Raw genomic sequence first — 19174 nt, forward strand, 5'->3', positions numbered from 1 at the left:
TCAGCATCATCATCATTATTAAATCTGTGCTGAATACAGTGATGAAAAAATACATGGTCCTGCCCCCAAAGAACTACCAGTTTAGTACAAGAAACAGATCAGTAAGAAGAAATAATGTTAATAACATAAAATACTTTACAAAGAAAGAATTATGCAACTATCGGCTGACATGATTATATATGAAGTTAATGTGATAAAGTAACTCAGACTGATTCTGAGTGTAGCCCATGGAAATCCATCTCCCACCTAATCACTGCATCACCTTGATACTAGCAGACAAAGGGGGTAGAAGAAACCTAAATGTGTTCTATAACCAAATAAAATGGAGACTTTGAAGCTGTCCTGTACAACAACTATTCTACCCCAGTACTCAGTAGAGAAGGCAATGATCCAGACTAAATAACGCAATTACTTGTAGTAAAGAAAACCCGACATCCCCCTGAAAGAAAAATGAATAAAACTGTTGTCATACCAAAATGCAAAGCCAGAAGGCTTTCTTCATATGAAAAAATCGTTAAGCAATACACTGCAGCATTCAGATACATCAATAATTAAACACATTAAAAATTGTGGTTGATGTTTCACTTAGGAAAAATACCATCTGCATTACTGAAACCAATTTTCAGGGAAGAGATAACCTGAATATGACTGCATAAATATGACTGCATAAAATTAAGCTTTCTATCTGTGAAAGCAGATCCCCCACTTGCCAGCCACCTGCACCTCTTTAAATGAAAATATGCCAGTGTGCTCACCTGAGAGTCACCAATAGATTCATGCACAATCAACACAAGGCTCACTTGGAACTAAAAATGGACACACTTACCTGTTAGGAGGCAGGGGGAGCTAGGAATGAAACAAAAACTATTTTAACTTATGTACATATTCCTAGAAGACCTAAAACCAGGATTTCAACTTGAGTGTCCTCATAAGAGAAGCTACAGCAGTTAATTCCACCCTTGCTTTTTCACACAATTCTCCACACACTGCACAGTGTTCTAAGTTTTTCTAATCAAGGAGTCTCCCTCTCCCTTGCTCTATGGATCAAGATTAGACCAAGATCCAAACCTCACTCATATCTAATCTCTTCCCTCAGTCCCCTCTGCCTGTCTCACAGTTGTACTCCCACCCCCACCCCATCTCACATCCACCAGCCAATTATACTCAATTCTTTCTCTACCCAGGACCTCACTCTGGCCTCTTCTATGCAGCTGTCCCCAAGAGCTAACATAAAACTCATCAAAATATCTCCTTTATATAGTTCAAGTAAAATTTAAAATTTTTCTCCTAGTGGTAATAAATTCTTACTAAGGCCCACCTAATCTAATAATTACTCTCTTGCCTAGCATTTTTTCAACATAAAAGGCATTTTCACATCCATAATCTCATTTGATTCTCATAACAGATGAGGTCAGCTATCATTATCCCTATCCCAAGTCTCAGCCAGAGTCAGTTTTCCCAAGAAATTCAGCTAGTAAGCAGGAGAGCTGGAATTTCAAATAGTTGCTATGATCACAAATCCTATGCCTTTTTTTTTTTTTTTTAGCTGAGCCATCCTGCCACCTGTTGGCAGCTCAACTTGGGCCGGGCATCAAACCGCTGTTGCTCAGAGCTCAAACTCTTGAGTGAGCTCTTAACCAACTGAGCCACTCGGCCGGCCCCGCCTATGCCCTTTCCACAAATGCACTTGCTTTTTTTACCAAAAGAGTATAAACAATGAGCCAACTGTCTAAAATGTTCCTTAAACAAATTACCTAGTTTGGGAAACAAGTTCCTGTAGAAAAATAACTGTCAGTTTAACAGTATCAACATGAAATGTAATGTAATGACACTAGAAGTCAGCCATCTTTTAATAAATCCTGTGGCCAATGATAAAAGCAGCAGCAAATTATCCCAACAGTTCATTAGTAGTATAATTAGTCAAAAAGGAAGGAAATCAACATTTATAGAGCCCTTACTATGTTAAAAGGCACATACTAGGCACTATCACATCCATTAACCCTTGAGAATCCCTGTAAAGTGGGCATCATATCTCTATTTCGCAGATGAGCAAAATGAGGCTTATCCAAGGCTAAGGGTTAATCAATGCGAGTTAAGAGGTTTATCCAAGATAAGTGGCATTGCCAAGATTTTAAAACCCAGTCCCAAAACTCCAAGTCCGAAGCTATTCCCTGGGACTATACCATGCTACAGTAACTTTTAAAGAATTCTTAAAACAATGTATGTCTGGAAGGCTTTTAACTTTGGTAAGATAATCAAAATACTCCATGTACCTTATTGCTGCAATACAGGACTAGATGATAGAAAGAACAATCAGATATATATATATATATATCTGATGATATATTACTGAGCCAATCGCTGTAATATCTAAGAGCTTAACAGAAAATTTATCTTCAGAATATTTTATACTATAATTGAAAACCTAACATGAGCTTTAAATCTGGTAAACTGCTGCCACTTATTAGCTTAAATACCTTAATATGGTTACTTCTCTGTATTTAAGTTTCTACATATGTAAAATGGAAACAATACCTATCTCAGGGTTCTAATTAACATTTAGCAATAATGTATGTAAAACACCTAAGGCAATGACTAGCTCCTGATAGCTATTATCTTTCTTTGTCCTCTGCGGATAGTCCCAACAAAACCATGAAGATGAAAGTTAAAAACTCAAATGATTTTCCAAATGTAATGGGATGTTTGGTATCATGAAAAATAAATACTCAGATGACTTTAATTTTTTATTTTCATCCAGATATTTTGATACTGGATAGACAAAACCTTTAAAAAAAAAATCCCACATGACAATCAAAACCAAACTCAGCCCTTTTGCTTTGAATCCCTAAGCAGAATTTCTTCCCCATTCAGGAGATCCTCTAGTTACCTAGTAACCACCTGCCAGCCCCAAACCAAAGAAAACTGGTTCTGCACTGGGCTAATTACCCAACCAGCCTGAACAATCTAAACCCAGGTCTGGAATAAAGGAAATTGTCAGCCAGAATGTTAGTGAAATTATCCACAACAGGAGACCTGAGAATCCAAATACCACTGGGCAGTTATTTCCATGAGAATAAAATCACAATTTATGAGCCCTGCAAATTATACCATTATTAAAACAAACATCCCATTGAGGCTACAGCTATCAGATAAATGGCTTTATTGTCCCCTTTGTTTCATCCACTGCAGCAAATAGGTGCAAGCTGAATGAGCAGTTACCAGAAGCAGCAATTTCTAGGAAATTACAATGCAGACCTCCATTTTAAGGTTCCCTTTGTATTGGGCTGGAAATGCTCTGGAGGGGAAGCGAGGAGCAGAGAATCATCTCTACTCCACCACCCCCAAACTCAAAGTCCCTGATAACTTTGCAAGCAGAACTCACCAGTTTTCCTCACCTTTTCCTATTTGTTTCCCCCCACCCCCAGGAGGTCATTCCTGGGCTGGCCCAGGAGGAAGAATTTGAACTCAGCAAATCCACTTTATTCACAAAGAAACCTTTAGACAATTTTCCAAACACGGAGAGAAGCGACAAGAAGATGGCCCCCAGTTTCCCTAGTTCCCCACAATACCAAGTACCTCCAGCTACAGCAATGAGAACTAAAGACAAAGTACAAAAGCATGGAATCAGCTCCTCCCATTAGAAAAAAAAATCCCTTTACAATAACTAACTGCTAGTATCATAAACCTCAAACTGCATTTTCAGACTTAAATGGGAAATCTGAGACACTACCTAACGACCATCCTGGGCCAAACTGCATCATGGAATGGAGAAGGAAACAGTAATCCCTTCAGTGATAGCTCATTGAACTCCACAAATCTGACAATTTTTGAAATGGAAGGAAGGAAATTCGCATCACTGGGTGTCTACTATATGACAACCACTGTTGTACACACATTATTTCTAATCCTCACAACAGCCCTCTGAGGCAGACGATATATCCCTCATTGACAGGTGAGAATTTTAAGGCTCAGAGAAATTAAATAACTTGCCCAAGGTCACACACACCTATTAAATTAAGATTTAAGTTTCTCTGACTTTAAATTCTAAGTACTTTTAACCTCTGGTGTTTGCTTTTTTTGTGCTACTTATTAGTATAACCTAATAAAATATACTTAAAATAACTCTATGATATCAAATTTAAATGCTACCTGAACCTTTTACAAAGTTCTAATGCTGCAGGGCAGTCATGGGAAGACATAGATGAAGTATGACTTCATCATGTAATTCATCTTCCAAATTCTCCTTTAATCCTCTCAACAAATTTATGTGGTATGATCCTCCCCAACTTCATATGTGAGAAAACTGAGGCTTAGAATGATTTTATGATTTGCCCAAAGCAGCATGGAAAATGAAACCCAGAACTCTGACTACAAGCTCATTGCTCATGCAGCTTTATCACAATGCCAGACTTAAACATAAGCATAAAGAGCTCAAAAATCTGCTGTGGAGTTCTTTGCTTATTTATGAAGAAACATCTGTTCATAATTAATAGCATGTGTAACATTGGGCATGGAGGAGGAAAGGAAGGAATATCAGAAAGCCCTTCAGGGCCTCAAGCTGCCTAAATCTAAACTTTCCTGTTTCAAGAACAGTAAAAGCTCATTCACTGGGAGGGAAAACAAGGTCTAAGGGATAGAAAAGCACTTTGGAGTTCTGAACTCCTAAATGTACTCTAGACCACCAACTGAAAACGGGGCTGCTAATACTGACTTCCAGGAACCGAAGGCCTACTTTGTGTCAGGCACTGTGCTAGGCTCTTTCTACACATTGTTCCCAACTTCCTCATGCTCCTTTGGGCAGGACACAGAATCCCTGTATTACAGATGAGTAAACTAAGCTGAGAGATAAAATGACTTCTCCAAAGTCGCTGAACTAATAATACAGAAGCAGACTAGGGATCTGAATCCTGATTGGTCTGACTACAAAACCAATGTTTAACCTATAGTAATAGAAAGCACACCAATGGCTGCTTGGATGGGAATCCAGGAGAGCAGGGGGAAGAACTCACATAGGGGTACCAGGAAACTTTGGGGGAGGTGATGGATATGTTCACTATCTGAATTCTGGTAATGGTTTCACACGTGTGTACATGTTAAAACTTAGCCAACTACATTAAATTTGTGTCATTTATTGTCAATTTTACCTCATAAAGCTGCTTAGGAGGGAAAAAACACATTGTTCTTTTTACTAACCACCGACCAGGACCCCAGAATATCTGCCCATCCATTGTGTTTGATCACAGGGAAGCCAGGACAAAGAGTTCATTCCCAAACCGACTTGAGTTCTGATTTTATGTAAACTATTAGTAAAATATCACTGAAAGTTTTAAGTACCTAAGAGTAACAAATTATTTCCACTCCACAGCATTTAGGAATACATGTCCATAAAATGAAATACTAATTATAAAACATAGCCTGGAAAAAGGATAGAGTAAAGGCTTTGGCATCACACAAACCTGGACTGAATCCCATCCTTGGTTCTTGAAAGTGAATCGAGTCAAGTTGCTCAATCAGTATCCAGTTCCTCATTTATAAAACGAAAGTGATACTAACATTTATGCTACCATTTATTGAAATCGTACTGTGTGCCACACACCAAACTAAGCACTTTATCTCATTTAATCCTCTCAACAGCTATATACTGTAAATACCAGTATATCTTCCTCTCATAGATGAAAATAAGTTATAAAAAGATTAAGTAACTTGAAAGGTCACACAGCCCGTAAGTGTAAGAGCTGGGATTTAACTCAACTTGCAAAATTATTCAGAGGAATAAACCTGAAGGAGGAAGTAAAATACTATCAGTGTTAGTACAGTAAAAATGATAGCATGTCCCCCTCTATTCTTGAAAGCAAGCTTCTCTAAAGAAATCTATTGTATTGAAAGGAAAAAAACTTTATTATTCTACAAACTAAACTTTTAACTAAGGCTAATGATGTGCATTTAACCCAATTTATCCCTAGTTTTCAGTCTGCAAAGTAACTTATCTTTCCGCTGATGGGGAAAATTCTGAAATATTAAATAAACTTCAGTGGTGGCACAGATGTAAGTCCTTTGACAAACGGAGCTGTTTCCAGTTTGGCTGTTGCCATCTAAGCCACTCAGAACCACACTCAATATTTTATCAAAGACCACTCCTTAAGCATAAAACTAAGTATCATGGATTCCGAACTTAAAGCTCTTCACCCTAATTCATGATGCTTACAGTGTTAGCATGTCATAAATGACACCTACACACTAATATACCCAATCTTTTTCTCTCATTTCTGGTTTGGGTAAGAACATTGATGCTCCAATATCTCAAAATATTATCAATGAATAAATAAAAACAAGAATATAAAATTGTTACAGTACATTTATGAGGTTCTTTCACATGCAGTAAATCCTTTCAACTTTCAAAGGTAGATATAGACATGATTATCCTCACTTTACATGGGAAAAACAAAAATGAGCTTCAGGGTGCTTAAACAACTTGCTCCAAGTCAGACAGCTAATAAGTGGTTGAGCTGGGGTTCAATTCCATGTCTTCTGACTCTACATCCAGAATTTTCTATATACAAGACCTTAGTCTTCTTTCCGAAATAAGCTCAGGTGTCTACTCCTCCAAGAGCTCATCCCTGAAAAAGGTATTCACACCTCCCTCTCTGCTACTTATTTTACAGCATCTACAACACACTGAACTGTAATGGATCTGTTTATACCTTGTACCTGGGAGCTCCTTGGAAGCAGAGGATTCTTATCTCTGTGTATCATCCGCACCTAACCTAGCACACAGCCTGACACCCATGTAAGCGAAATGAATGCATGCATTAGTCATTATTTTTGCCTGGTACTCAGACTAATTAACAAAATGGTTTTTTGGAAGCCATAATTTAAATCACCTGTTAGGAAGTACCAAGGGCTTAATAGAGCAGTCATAAATACCCAACTTTTTTTTTTCTTATCGTTGACATACAATACCCGACATTTCTTTAAGTCCATCATTCCACCACCTTAACAGATAAGTCAAATCTTTTATTTATTAAGGTTCAAAAAAAATCAAATGCACAAGCAGAGTACTGATACTTTTGCAGCATTCATTTTTTTTTTTTTTTGCAGCATTCATTTTATGTTATCTGAAAGTTAAAACTGACCAGAAGGTTAATAAAGAGGAAACCTGGGAGCAGGGCAAGAACCAAGAGTTAGAAAAAAGCAATCATAAGGTCCCAACTTCTCAATTTACCAATGTGACCTTCATTCATTCCAAGTGAGATTACAAGATCTCTCACAAATCAAGTTCATCCTGAGTATCTACATGTCTACTGCATACACAGCTCCACTGACCCAGCTATGGGCAAAGAATAGAGAGGAAAGCTTCCTAAGGGTGGGCTGAAGGGTAGTGACACAAGGGGGCGGGGGGTCAGAGGAATATCTCTGAAGGCTACCTCATATCTTTGTGGTGAAGAATAAGCACCAAGCCCCATGATTTCCTAAAATCATGACAAAGTTGTAAAACTACTCAACTCTAACCCTAAAGCATTTTGGTTCTACTAAACCAAAGAAAAACCAACTGCATTCATGCTGCCTTTCAAAACAGTATTCTTAGTAAAGGCTTAACAAAACCACCTATTCTCCCAATAAGAAATACATGAAGACTGGAAACATAATCATACTAATAAATAAAAATATACCATCTTGTACTGAATAAAGGCAGTGACACCAAACTGTAATAGTGTCATTGCATTCTTCATAGACATGCAAAAAAAAAAAAAAAAGCTAGTTTCAGTTTCACTAAAGAATGTGCTTCATGAAGCCACAAAAATTATTTTATTAAGTCTCAATCCTTAATTACACATCTTTTTAATATTCTGTAGTGATATGGGAAGTATACATAAAGCACTTTTCCTGCATACCAAACTACAAGAGTTGTCTCAAGGAAAAGTACTAAAGCACTCGTGCAATTGAGTTGCAAACTGAACGAGCTGCTCTTTTCATGAAACATCATTTCTACTTGAAAGAGCAACCGGCAGACAAACTATGATTATTCAGACTTGGATGTCTGGCAGACATTTTTTCAAAAATGAACAATGTGAGACTGTCACTTCAAGGAAAACAATTGTCAGTATTTGTTCCAATGATAAAATTTGAGCTTTCAAGCAAAAATTAGAAAAGACGTGTCTGTTAAGATTGGTGGTAATATTAACAAACGTGATTTTTTGACATTGTGTAATAGATTATGTCAGCATATAGTAGACCTGCATAACTCAGTGAACCAATATCTTCCAAATGACCAATGCATGATGTCACAATACCACGCATGGGTAGAAGATCCATTCAAAGTACAAAACACACCAATGGATTTTAATGTTAACAGCCTATGAAAAGCTCACAGATGCAGTTTCAATTTCCACAATGCAATGAGCCTCTAAGAAACTACCAGTTATCAAGTTTTGGTGTAGTATTTAAAAAGAATATCCACTATTATTTTAAAAAGAAATTAAAACATTCCTCCCTCTTCTAACCACATATATTGGGTCGTCGGGAAAGTCATGATTATTTTTCTATGTTTTTCAATGCAAAAATGCATCATGACTTTCCCGATGACCCAATATATGCGGGATGGCATTTTCTTTATATACTACAAACAAAATAATCAATTGCAACATATTGAATGTAAAAGTAGATATGTATACAATCATACAGTAATGAAATTTGGAAAAATGTAAACTATTATTCTTCCAATTTGGGAGGTTGGGATAACATAGTTATTTTCATAAAAATATGCTAACATTTAATAGGTTTATTATTTTTAAGTAAACACTTATTAAATTTCAGAGTTTTAATTTTTAATACAGTAAATATTGATAGATATAACCCACAAACAAAAGCTCTTTGGGGTCTTCAATAATTAATTAGTAAGCGTGAAGACACCAAAATGTTTGAGCTATAGCCACAAAGCAATGAGCAAGAACAAACTACTGCTACACACAAGAACATAACTGAATCTCACAAATCAAGTTGAATGCAAAAAGCCAGTCATACCTTATATAAATTCATAAACAGGTAAAAATAACCTATGGTGTATGGAAGTCACCATACTGGCTACAATGGAGGAAGGTATGTTTTCTTAATTTTTTTCTACAGCAAGAGCAGCTGAGTTTTTTTTTGTTTTTGTTTTTTTGTTTTTAAAGATTTTTATTGGGTAATTGGGGGGATGGGAACAGTGCTGGAGAATTGGGGGAAGGGGAACAGACAAGTTGCTGTCGTTTTGTTCTTCAGTCTAGTTGTGGAGGACGTTGCTTCACTGGCCCAAGTTGGCACGATCATTGCGCTCTTCCTGGGGGAGGCAGATCAGTCTGCCGGCTTCTGGACGGCCGCTCACTGCGGCTGCTGGCCGCTCACGCTGGCTGCTGGCTACATACGATAGCCCATGGCAACCCACTGCCACAGGGACTGCAGCCTATGCCGTCGCCCTCAACTCACCGCAGCCCAGCTCCAGGTCAGCCCAGCTCCAGGTTGAGCTGTTGTTCAGCATCTTAGCTGTAGAGGGCAGTGTCACTGGCCCTCATATGTGGGATCCGAACCGGGGCCCTCTGGCATCCCAAGCGAGCTCTTAACCATCGCGCCACTCGGCCAGCCCTGTTTTCTTTCTTGATCTAAGTGCTAGTTACTTACATTTTTTGTGCACTTTTTCCTATATATGTTATATATACCTCTATATTATTTCTTTTTAATTTATATTTTCTTTATAAACATAAACCCATACACGTACCTGCCTTAGCCTCACCTATAGAAGTTCTGTTAGCACTGCTGTTAGAACTAGAGCATGTCTTTTTTTTCAAACAGATCCTCAAGTGATTTTAATGTGTAGCCAAGATACTACCCATAGACAAGAGTTTAAAACCAGGGAGCTTTATGTTACAGTACAGTAAAAAGAATAAGGGCTTTGGAGCAAGGCAGATCACGTTCTTAATATAAGCTTCTCTTCCCTTACTAGTTATATAACCAAACGCAAACTAATCAACCCCTAAAGGTCTCAGTTGCTTCAGTTTCCTCTTCTGTAAAATAGGCACAATACCCAGTACAGTGTAAGTGTGAGGATTAAATTATATAAGGGAAAGAAAGCACCCGGCATACTTCCTATCACAGGTTCTCAAATATTAGGTCCTTTTTGTCTTCCTATCCTCATCCCTTACTAGTCCTAAGGCCTAAGACAAATGACCTTCTTGAGTCTTGATTTCTTCATCCTTAAAATGAAAATAATGCAGGGCCGGCCAAGTGGCTCAGTTGGTTAAGAACGCAAGCTCTGAGCAACAGGGTCACTGGTTCAATTCCCACATTGACCAGTGAGCTGCGCCCAAGCTGAGTGGCTACTGAACTGCCAATAGGTGGCAGGTTGGCTCAGCTGGTGAGAGCACGTGCTCCTAACAACAAGGTTGCTGGTTCGACCCCCACATGGGATGGTGGATTAAGCCCACCCGCAACTAGACTGAACACAGCACCTTGAGCTGAGCGGCCCTGAGATGCCGACAGGCAGCCGGATGGCGACTGGACTTAGAGCTGAGCTAGCTGCGCCTTCCACAACTAAGATTGAAGGACAGCAACTTGGCTGTTACCCTTCCCCAATCCCCAACACTTCCCCGTCCCTAATTCCCCAATAAAATCTTTAAAAAAAAAGAAAAATGAAAATAATGAAACATTACCAATCTATGTATTGTAGATCAAATAAAATAATTATATTTGCAGAAGTATAAATAGTGTAACTGTATTTACAAATAAAAATTTTTGTGATCAACTCAAAATAAAAGGACACATTAGAAAACTAGGATATGCAGAAAAATTATAAAACAGAGGCTAGAAAATATGAGCATCTGCAGAAACTGTCAAGATTGAAGGACATGATCAGAAGGCAAATCAAGATCATAATCTTGAGTCAGCTAGGGATTGATGTTTACTGTGAAAACTATATTAGCCCATGGTTCCTTCAAAATGTTTGTATTTAAGAAAAAGCACACTCTATATCATCAAAAAATAGGCATACTCTGAAAGGACCTATTTAAAAGGGGGAAGGAGGGAGAGCTGTGTTGGAGCTTTATAAACCAAAGAGGTTTTTTTGTTTGTTTTTTAGCTGAGCCAGCGCAGTGGCAGCTCAGCTCAGGCCGGGAATTGAACCGGCGACCCTGTTGCTCAGGGTTCACACTCTTGAGCAAGCTCTTAACCAACTGAGCCACTTGGCCCGCCCTAAACCAAAGAGTTCTTAAAGCACCTTCATACAGAGATCAATGGCTCAGTTAATAAAATATTAAACTTTTACATAAACAGAGTAGTTTGACAGAAGATTCTGTGCAATTGTTTTAGATACTAAAGATATGCGTAATTGCCCAAGAAACTAAATAAAACAAGATACACAAACTTGCTTCGGTCTCTTTGCTCTTTACTATGCTACAACTTCAAGTGTGATTTCTGATAACATACCAGGGATTCTCGACCTATGGCATACACATGGCCTGTTTTTAATGGCCTGTGAGCAAAGAATGAAACATAGAAGGAAAGGAGGGGGAAGTTAGGGAAGGGAAGGAGGAAAAGGAGAACTAACAGACTGTATGTTGTCCACAAAGCCTAAAATCTTTTTTTACAGACAGCATCTGCCAATCCCTGAGCACACTATCTTGCTGTCTTCTACTTTTGAACCTTGTGCTATACATCATCATCAAAGCCTTTATCAATCCAATTAAATTCTAAATTCCGTTCTAAATAAATAAAAACCTACATCTGGAAAATCACATATCATCTTATTCTTCATTAGAATATCATACTACTAGTTTGTCATTTATCCTTACTAAGTTCAGTTCAAAAACTAATCATTCACTACTTGTAAGGCACCCTCCAGGCTAGAACTATAAAGGTGAGACTAGGACACAATCCCTGCCCCAAAGCAACTCACAGTGTAAGTGAAGGAGCAGACAGAAACAGTTTATTTTCCTAAAACAAGGCAAGTACTATGACAGAGACATACACTGGATGCTCCCTGTAAACAAAATGGGGAAACTTATGACAACCCTCAGAGTCCTGAAAGGTTTCTTAGGGGAGAGGCACTCTGCCCAGAAGGAATGAATAGGAGATACAGCATGAGCAAAGGTGTGAAACTGCAAGATATCTGTAGAAGCTACATGCTGCTCGGTATTACCAGTGATGGGGAATCAGGTAGAAGGAGCATCGGGACAGGTCACAGAAGGCCTAATATGTCACATTAAGGAGCTTGGACTTTAGAGCCAATGAAGAGATTTAAGCAGGGGAGTGAAATGGACACTTATACCTGTTGGGTAGATGTTCTGGCTGCTGAGTGGAAGATAGGTTTACTAGATCGCAGGAGGCTGCTGCACTTGTCCAGGTAAGATTAGGGTCTGAACTAAGGTGGTACTAGTAAGAAAGGGGAGATGAATTCCAGAAATATTTACAAGGATTTATTTTTGGCCACAAGAGAGAAGGGAGAAGAAAAGACTAATGGCACAGATTTGTGTCTTGAATGACTGGATGGGTGGTGGTGCCTTTAAGTTAGGACAAAACTGGAGGAAGAGATGAATTTAACTTTTGTGTGGGAGGAGGTATAAAATGGGGGCGGTCAGAATAAGTAGATAGGGGAAATGAGTTGTTTTGAACCTGAATTTGAACCTGAACTGAATTTGAGGATCATCGACATGGATGTATGTGGGTGGCCAGTAGCCAGCGAGACATACAAGTCTGGACCTGAGGAGAGAGCTCTGAGCTGGAGACAGAGATTTGAGAGTCATCAGCATAGAGGTAGCAGCTAAAGCCAAGAGAGTGGGCAAGACTATTGCAGAAAAGAATCTTAAAAAGGCCAGTGAGCTAAGGAAGCCGACCCTAAGGAATATCAACATTTACTGAGAAAGCGAACCAATCAAGGTCTGTTCTTAAATATCAGCTAGTTTCAATAGCTTCAAAAGCTCTTCCTGCTAAATAACAATCTGGGAAGAGCAGAAACCATGAGTTCATTAGTACATCTCATCTAATGGACAAAGTCAAGATGGAGGAATTCAGTGGTAGGGGGAAGGCATTCCAGGTGGAAGGCACAGAGATGGAAAGAATAGCAGCCTGGCAGTACAGCATGTTTAGGGATTTACTTATTTGGTTTGTACAGTAGGTATACATGCTAGAAAGGCCTTAAAAAGAGGCACAAAATAAGCCCTACAAGAACACTGGGAGGGAACAATCAAGGAAGATAGTGCTGTTGACAACGGGAACCATTCTTAGCCTCTTCTTCCCGGGCACATCCATACACCCTTCAGGTCTCAGCTCAAGCATTAACTCTTCCAAGCATCTCTCTCCCCCTGCTCTCCAGGTAGACTGGGTCATGCCAACTTCCATCTTCTTCATGCCCCTTGTCCAAGACCCTGCTGTAGCATTTATCACACTATTTACAGTTAGGTGTGACATGTCTGTCTCCCCACTTGGTTGACTACAGCTCTTTAAAAGCAGGGCATTTTAGGGCCAGCTGAGTGGCGTGTTGGTTAAGCGCTGGCTTGGGATGCCAGAGGGCCCCGGTTCGGATCCCACATATGAGGGCCAGTGACACTGCCCTCTACAGCTAAGATGCTGAACAACAGCTCAACCTAGAGCTGGGCAGCCGTGAGTCCATGGCGACGGCGTGGGTGGGTTGCCACGGGCTATCGTGTGTAGCCAGCAGCCAGCATGAGTGGCCAGCAGCCGCCGTGAGCAGCCGTCCAGAAGTCGGCAACCCCGGGAAGAGCGCAATGATGGTGCCAACTTAGGCCAGTGAAGCAACTTTCTCCACAACTAGACTGAAGAACAAAAAAAGGCAGCAACTTGTCTGTTCCCTTCACCCAATTCCCCAGCGCTGTTCCCATCCCCCAATTTCCCAATAAAAATCTTTCAAAAAATAAATAAATAAAATTTAAAAAATAATAAAAGCCAGGAATTTTAATTTTTGAATCCCACACTCCCAGTATTCCCTTACTGCCATCTAATAATCACTCAACAGATACTTTTTTAACAGATGTCTTAAACATATCTGTCACACACAAGACTACTAGCTCCCTCCCTGGCCTTGAACTACGCTGTGGTTGTGGATTTATGTTCTTTGTTTTGCTTCACTTACAATATTAAAATAAATTAATAATCCAAATGTAAAACGAGTGAGGGGAGATGCAGTCCGGAAAAATACTGAATAACAAAAGACCATCCTACAGGGAGAAAATTAGCTCTAAACAATTCATAATATAAAAATAGTAACAGTTGCAGGTACCATATTAAGCACAAACTATATATGTGCCAGTCAATGTTCCATATTCTTTGTCCTTCTTATCTCATTTAATCAAAACAACAACCCAACAATGGAGTATCATCTCCCTTCTACATATGCACAAATAATTCATCTCCCTTTACTACTTTGTCTCTGTAATAAGTTACAGGTAGAAAACTAACAGGGAAATGACCATACTTGTTTGTATACTGCATTCTCCACTTCAATAAAGCCTCAACTGCTTCATTTTGAGCGAGCCAGTACAATTAATGTGGAACCAGGTCCCATAAACTCACTACGAGAAAGTCCTCTCGCACCTTCTTTGTCCCACTATATCCAACAGTCTTCAAGTTACAAGGAAGAAACTGTGAACTGACCTTCATGTATTCTTTCCTCCACTGGCAGAACCAGAAGGCAATAAATCAAATATGACAAGTTTTTTACCTGTGTGGGGTGACCCAATTTCAGGTTTGTAAACTGGATGGGGGGGGGGTACTAACTAACATTTATATAGCCCTTTACATTTTAAAAAGTATTTTCACATTTATTATCTCATATGAGCCTAATTTTACAGATAAGCAAACTGAAGCTCCAACAGATAATTAATGAATTTGGATTTCAAATCTCTTAGACAAAAAATTCTTGGTATTTAGGCTGCTAAAATTCTGATATGTATAACTGATATGTATACTATGTATCCTATTTATGGCTCTGTACATCAGATAAGAGACCCTCCTACACAATCAGGTGAGGATCGTGTACCAAACTATGTTTCTAGAAAAAGAATAATGCACAAAACTTCTGACCAAAAGAGTTAAGTGACTTACTAAAACATGATATGAAGCCCTAAGCTGGTATAACGAAGAATTAGTCTCTACTAAATAAAGAACTCCTGCCAGTGAGAATAAAAGCTCTAAGACAGTGCTCTTTCACAGCTCACGAAGACTGCTAATACTCCCTCCGATTCTTATTTCCAAGTATGACAGAGCCACATCTGGATAACCTGATCATCCATAAATGCAAACTGGCTTCCTCTTGCTATCTAGACTACCCACATACATATACTGAAGAATAGATATGTATATTACATACATATAAGAAGTGTTGCTGAGTAATGGGACCATAGACAATAATTTTGCTTCCTTTTACTTTTTTGTAACTTCCAATTTCTACCATGAGCATGTGTTATTTTAATGCTGAAAGAAATAAAGCTCTTTTAAAGTTAAAAAATAAGAATAAAGCAAGTCACATAATAAAACATACGCTATAATTCTATTTATACAAAGTTGCAAATGTAAAAAATGCATTCTTCAGGATATGTACTTGTTTGGTAAAACTATAAAGAAAAGTGAGGGAGGGGGTGGCCGCTTAGCTCAGGTGGTTAGAGCGCAGGCTCATAATACCAAGAGTGCTGGTTCGATTCCCACATGGGCCAGTGAGCTGCGTCCTCCACAACTAGATTGAAGACAACTACCTGACTGATGGGTCCTGGAAAAACACACTGTGCCCAAATAAAGTTTAAAAAAAAAAGAAAAGTGAGGGAATGATTCACACAAAATTCAGCAAACTGGTTACTTCTGAGAGAGAAAGATTCAATCAGGCAGGAAACCACTACTAAAGGTACCAGAAATCTCCTTTTTATTAAAGCTGGTAGCAAAAACATAGATCTTCAACTTATTCTTTAATTTGAAGATTTATGTTATATGCACTTTTACATATATGACTTGTTTCACAATTTAAAAGAAGATAAAACAGGGTTGAAGAATCAGAATTTGGGGGCTATAATCCAGACTCTTCCACTTACTGACTGTAACTAACCTTAAGTCATATAACCTCTCAGAGCATTTCATTTTATTGATGAAGAAGCTAACATGTTTAGTACTTTACTGTTTAAAGTTCCTATACTATAGTACAAACATTCAAATACACAGATAAACTATGGAATGGTAATACAAAGTAACACCTCCTTAATAATAATACTAAGAACTCAACTGTAGGACACAGAAGGCTATTCACATTCTAGTCACTTCCTATCTAATAATGGCAACAATTAATATTTTTTAATGTGTACTAAGTAGCATACTGTGTTCAATGCTTTCTACTGATTATTGTTTAATCCTCAAAACAACTTTATGAGATTAGTTCTCTTCTACCCACTTTACAGATGAGACCACTGTGCCCAAGGTCACGTAGCTAGTAAATGGTGGACAAACTTCAGAACCCAGACTCTTCACCAGCACATTAGTTTTGCCTCACTGCTCTCACTATATTTATTAAATAGTCTGCCTCTTCCACAACACTGAAAGCTCTTTGGCAACTGGTTTTTTGCTCATTTTCATTTCTCCTGACACTTAGCAGGCAAGAAGTAAATAAATATTAAGCAAATATTTCATATATGCACAGTGTTTTCAGGACAAAGTTATTTCAGGACATGAACTGATTTGTTCCTCTTGACAGCTTTGTTAAGTATGAAAGCTTTTTTTTTTCTTTAAACCATTTAAACCATATTTAAGTGTATAATTCAGTGGAAGAGTACATTCACAATGTCGTGTAACCATTACTACTAAGTATGAAAGGTTTTTAATGACTTCACTGAAATCAATCAGCTATCAAGTGCTGGAACAGGAATTTGAATCCAGGACTCTTGACCCCTAAATTCACAGGCTATTCATTCTACCAAGGTGCCTGTCTACTAATATGTCCATCTGCTCTCCCCTTCTCACCAGAGTTATAGAGAGAATTAAATGAAAAGATACGAGGAAAAAAAAAATCTACCAAGACATTTCTCCCAGGCAATTACTTCTCATTTTGAGCTTTCCAAACCTAGGGCTTTAATATAAATATCACACCTCTAGATAAAGCCTGCAGATCCACAAAGCAATGTCAGGACCCCAGAGTAAAGTTATGAGGAGAAATGCTTGCATTAATTAGATTACGCTCTCATCGAATTAGAGGTAACTGCTCAAACCTGATTTTTATTGTAATACAGAAAGCTTCCTCATTAAAAAAACACTTTCAATTCCAAGGAAAAGTCCAACCTTCCATCATTCTGCCCATTTTGGGGAAAAAAAACACAAAATTCTAAATATTTGGTATTTTTATTTGCTCAACTGCAAGAGCCAAGGAAAATGATGTTTGTGAGCTAAACTCTAAAGCTTAAACAAAAAGAATTATTTTGATCCCACTGGTGCCAATTTTATCCCTTTACATTCCTCTCCATTTTTTCCTCAGAGCTCTAATCAACAGCCACTTCATTTTTAACATATCATAGTTAATGCAATTATCAATACATCCAGAAAACTCTTTCCTCCATGCACACCCCTCTCTACCTCCCAACATCACCATTCTGCCATGATAATAAGTATATCATTAAGCTTTAAATAAAATTTTTAATAGATGATGATATTGTTTCTGTAGTTAATGTAATGTGTCTACTACATTAATGCCATCCTCTAAAAAAATAAAAAATGATTCTATATGCTTTATCCACGTCTGACAGAATTCTCACCACCTGAATTCAATCTATAGAAATATAGTCCAATTATTTTAAATCTTATATGTCAGAAAAGAATCAAATGAAAAACTCCATCAATACCAAAACCATCTCACCAATGAATATTTATGACATTTCCATATTTCCTGTCTTCCCTCTGTTTACTTAAAGCGGTGGTGCCAAGATTCATCTCTGGATTATTAGCCTACAATACAATGATGGGCCTAATTGCCTTGCAAACCAGGACACCAATAAATGGAGTCTTCAAGCAATCAATTTTAAGAGAAAAAAAAAGGCCTAAGCTCTTTCTGCATACATGCACGTTGCCTGACTAGGAAATAAATTCATAAATTCAGCTTTATATTTTTCAGTCTTAATCATCAGTTCTCAAGCAAGGAATGCTCCCTTTGCTACCTCAAACTCATCAAATCTATTGAATTCTAAATTCCAGGACTAATTTTTAAATGCACCAGAGGGAGGGCGGAAAAGAGGAGGCAGAGACATCATATAGAAAGATATCTATCACATTCCAGTTTTATCTCCTCCACCTTTAGTTTGGGAGTGGGTTTTTTCCTCCCTGCTTTCTTCTATATGAACACAGGCTTACCTCATTTTATTGTGCTTCACTTTATTGCGCTTCACAAATGTTGTGGTTTTTTACAAACTTAAGGCAAGACCCTCCACCAGCAATAAGAACACAACTCAGGTAACTGCAATACTCACTTTATTGTGATGGTCTGGACCCAAACCTGCACTATCTCCAAGGTGTGTATGTAACAGAAGACACTCTCCCCTCCTTAATTTTAACTGAAGCCCCTCTCAACTTCAGGGTTGATTTACTTCCAAATGTAATACTAAGATAAATGAAACAAAAAGATTAAACTAACAGCTTAAGAGGTCCTCTAGGAGGGTCTTTAATGTACCTTCTCTGTCCCCTACAAAGTCCCCTGTGATTACTGTCTTCCCCGAACCACAGCAGCCTCCAAAGCTGTCCATTTAAGTCCAACCCTTAACCCTTTTCTGTCTCTTGGAGGCCATCCAAATCCTTCCTCTCCCTCTTCCCAGCATTGCTCATGCCCCTCTCCACATCCTCTCTGTCCCATCCACACCAACTCCATGTCTTCCACTCCTTAAATAACCCCTCTGCCACCTCACCACTAGCAACTACCTCGCCAGTCCTACCACTTCTTCTCAGACATTCCTTCTCCAAATCTCCCTCTGCCACCTTGACCAAGGGACATTTTCTTCAAGACACCATCCCCCAACATTGCTCACCACCTGCCACTATTCTTTCAGTGAATTCAGCTCAGCAGCGTCTTCCATGCCCTCTGTCTCGGCCCTGGACCCAGGATCCATCAAGGCCCCTTCCAGAGGTTCGAAGATCACCCTAAATCCCATTCTACTGTGGGCCACCCCCCCAC

At 38.6% G+C, this 19174-nt stretch overlaps 1 protein-coding gene across 5 annotated transcripts in view; it reads right to left on the reverse strand.

Moving 5' to 3' along the window:
• The window catches only part of FAM168A (family with sequence similarity 168 member A), a 215050-nt gene that overhangs the window by 152660 nt on the left and 43216 nt on the right, over nucleotides 1–19174 (reverse strand). The gene's annotated exons all lie outside the window — the stretch shown is intronic.

This window comes from Hipposideros armiger, unplaced genomic scaffold (genome assembly GCF_001890085.2).
Source record: "Hipposideros armiger isolate ML-2016 unplaced genomic scaffold, ASM189008v1 scaffold_132, whole genome shotgun sequence".
Taxonomy (NCBI): Eukaryota; Metazoa; Chordata; class Mammalia; order Chiroptera; family Hipposideridae; genus Hipposideros; species Hipposideros armiger.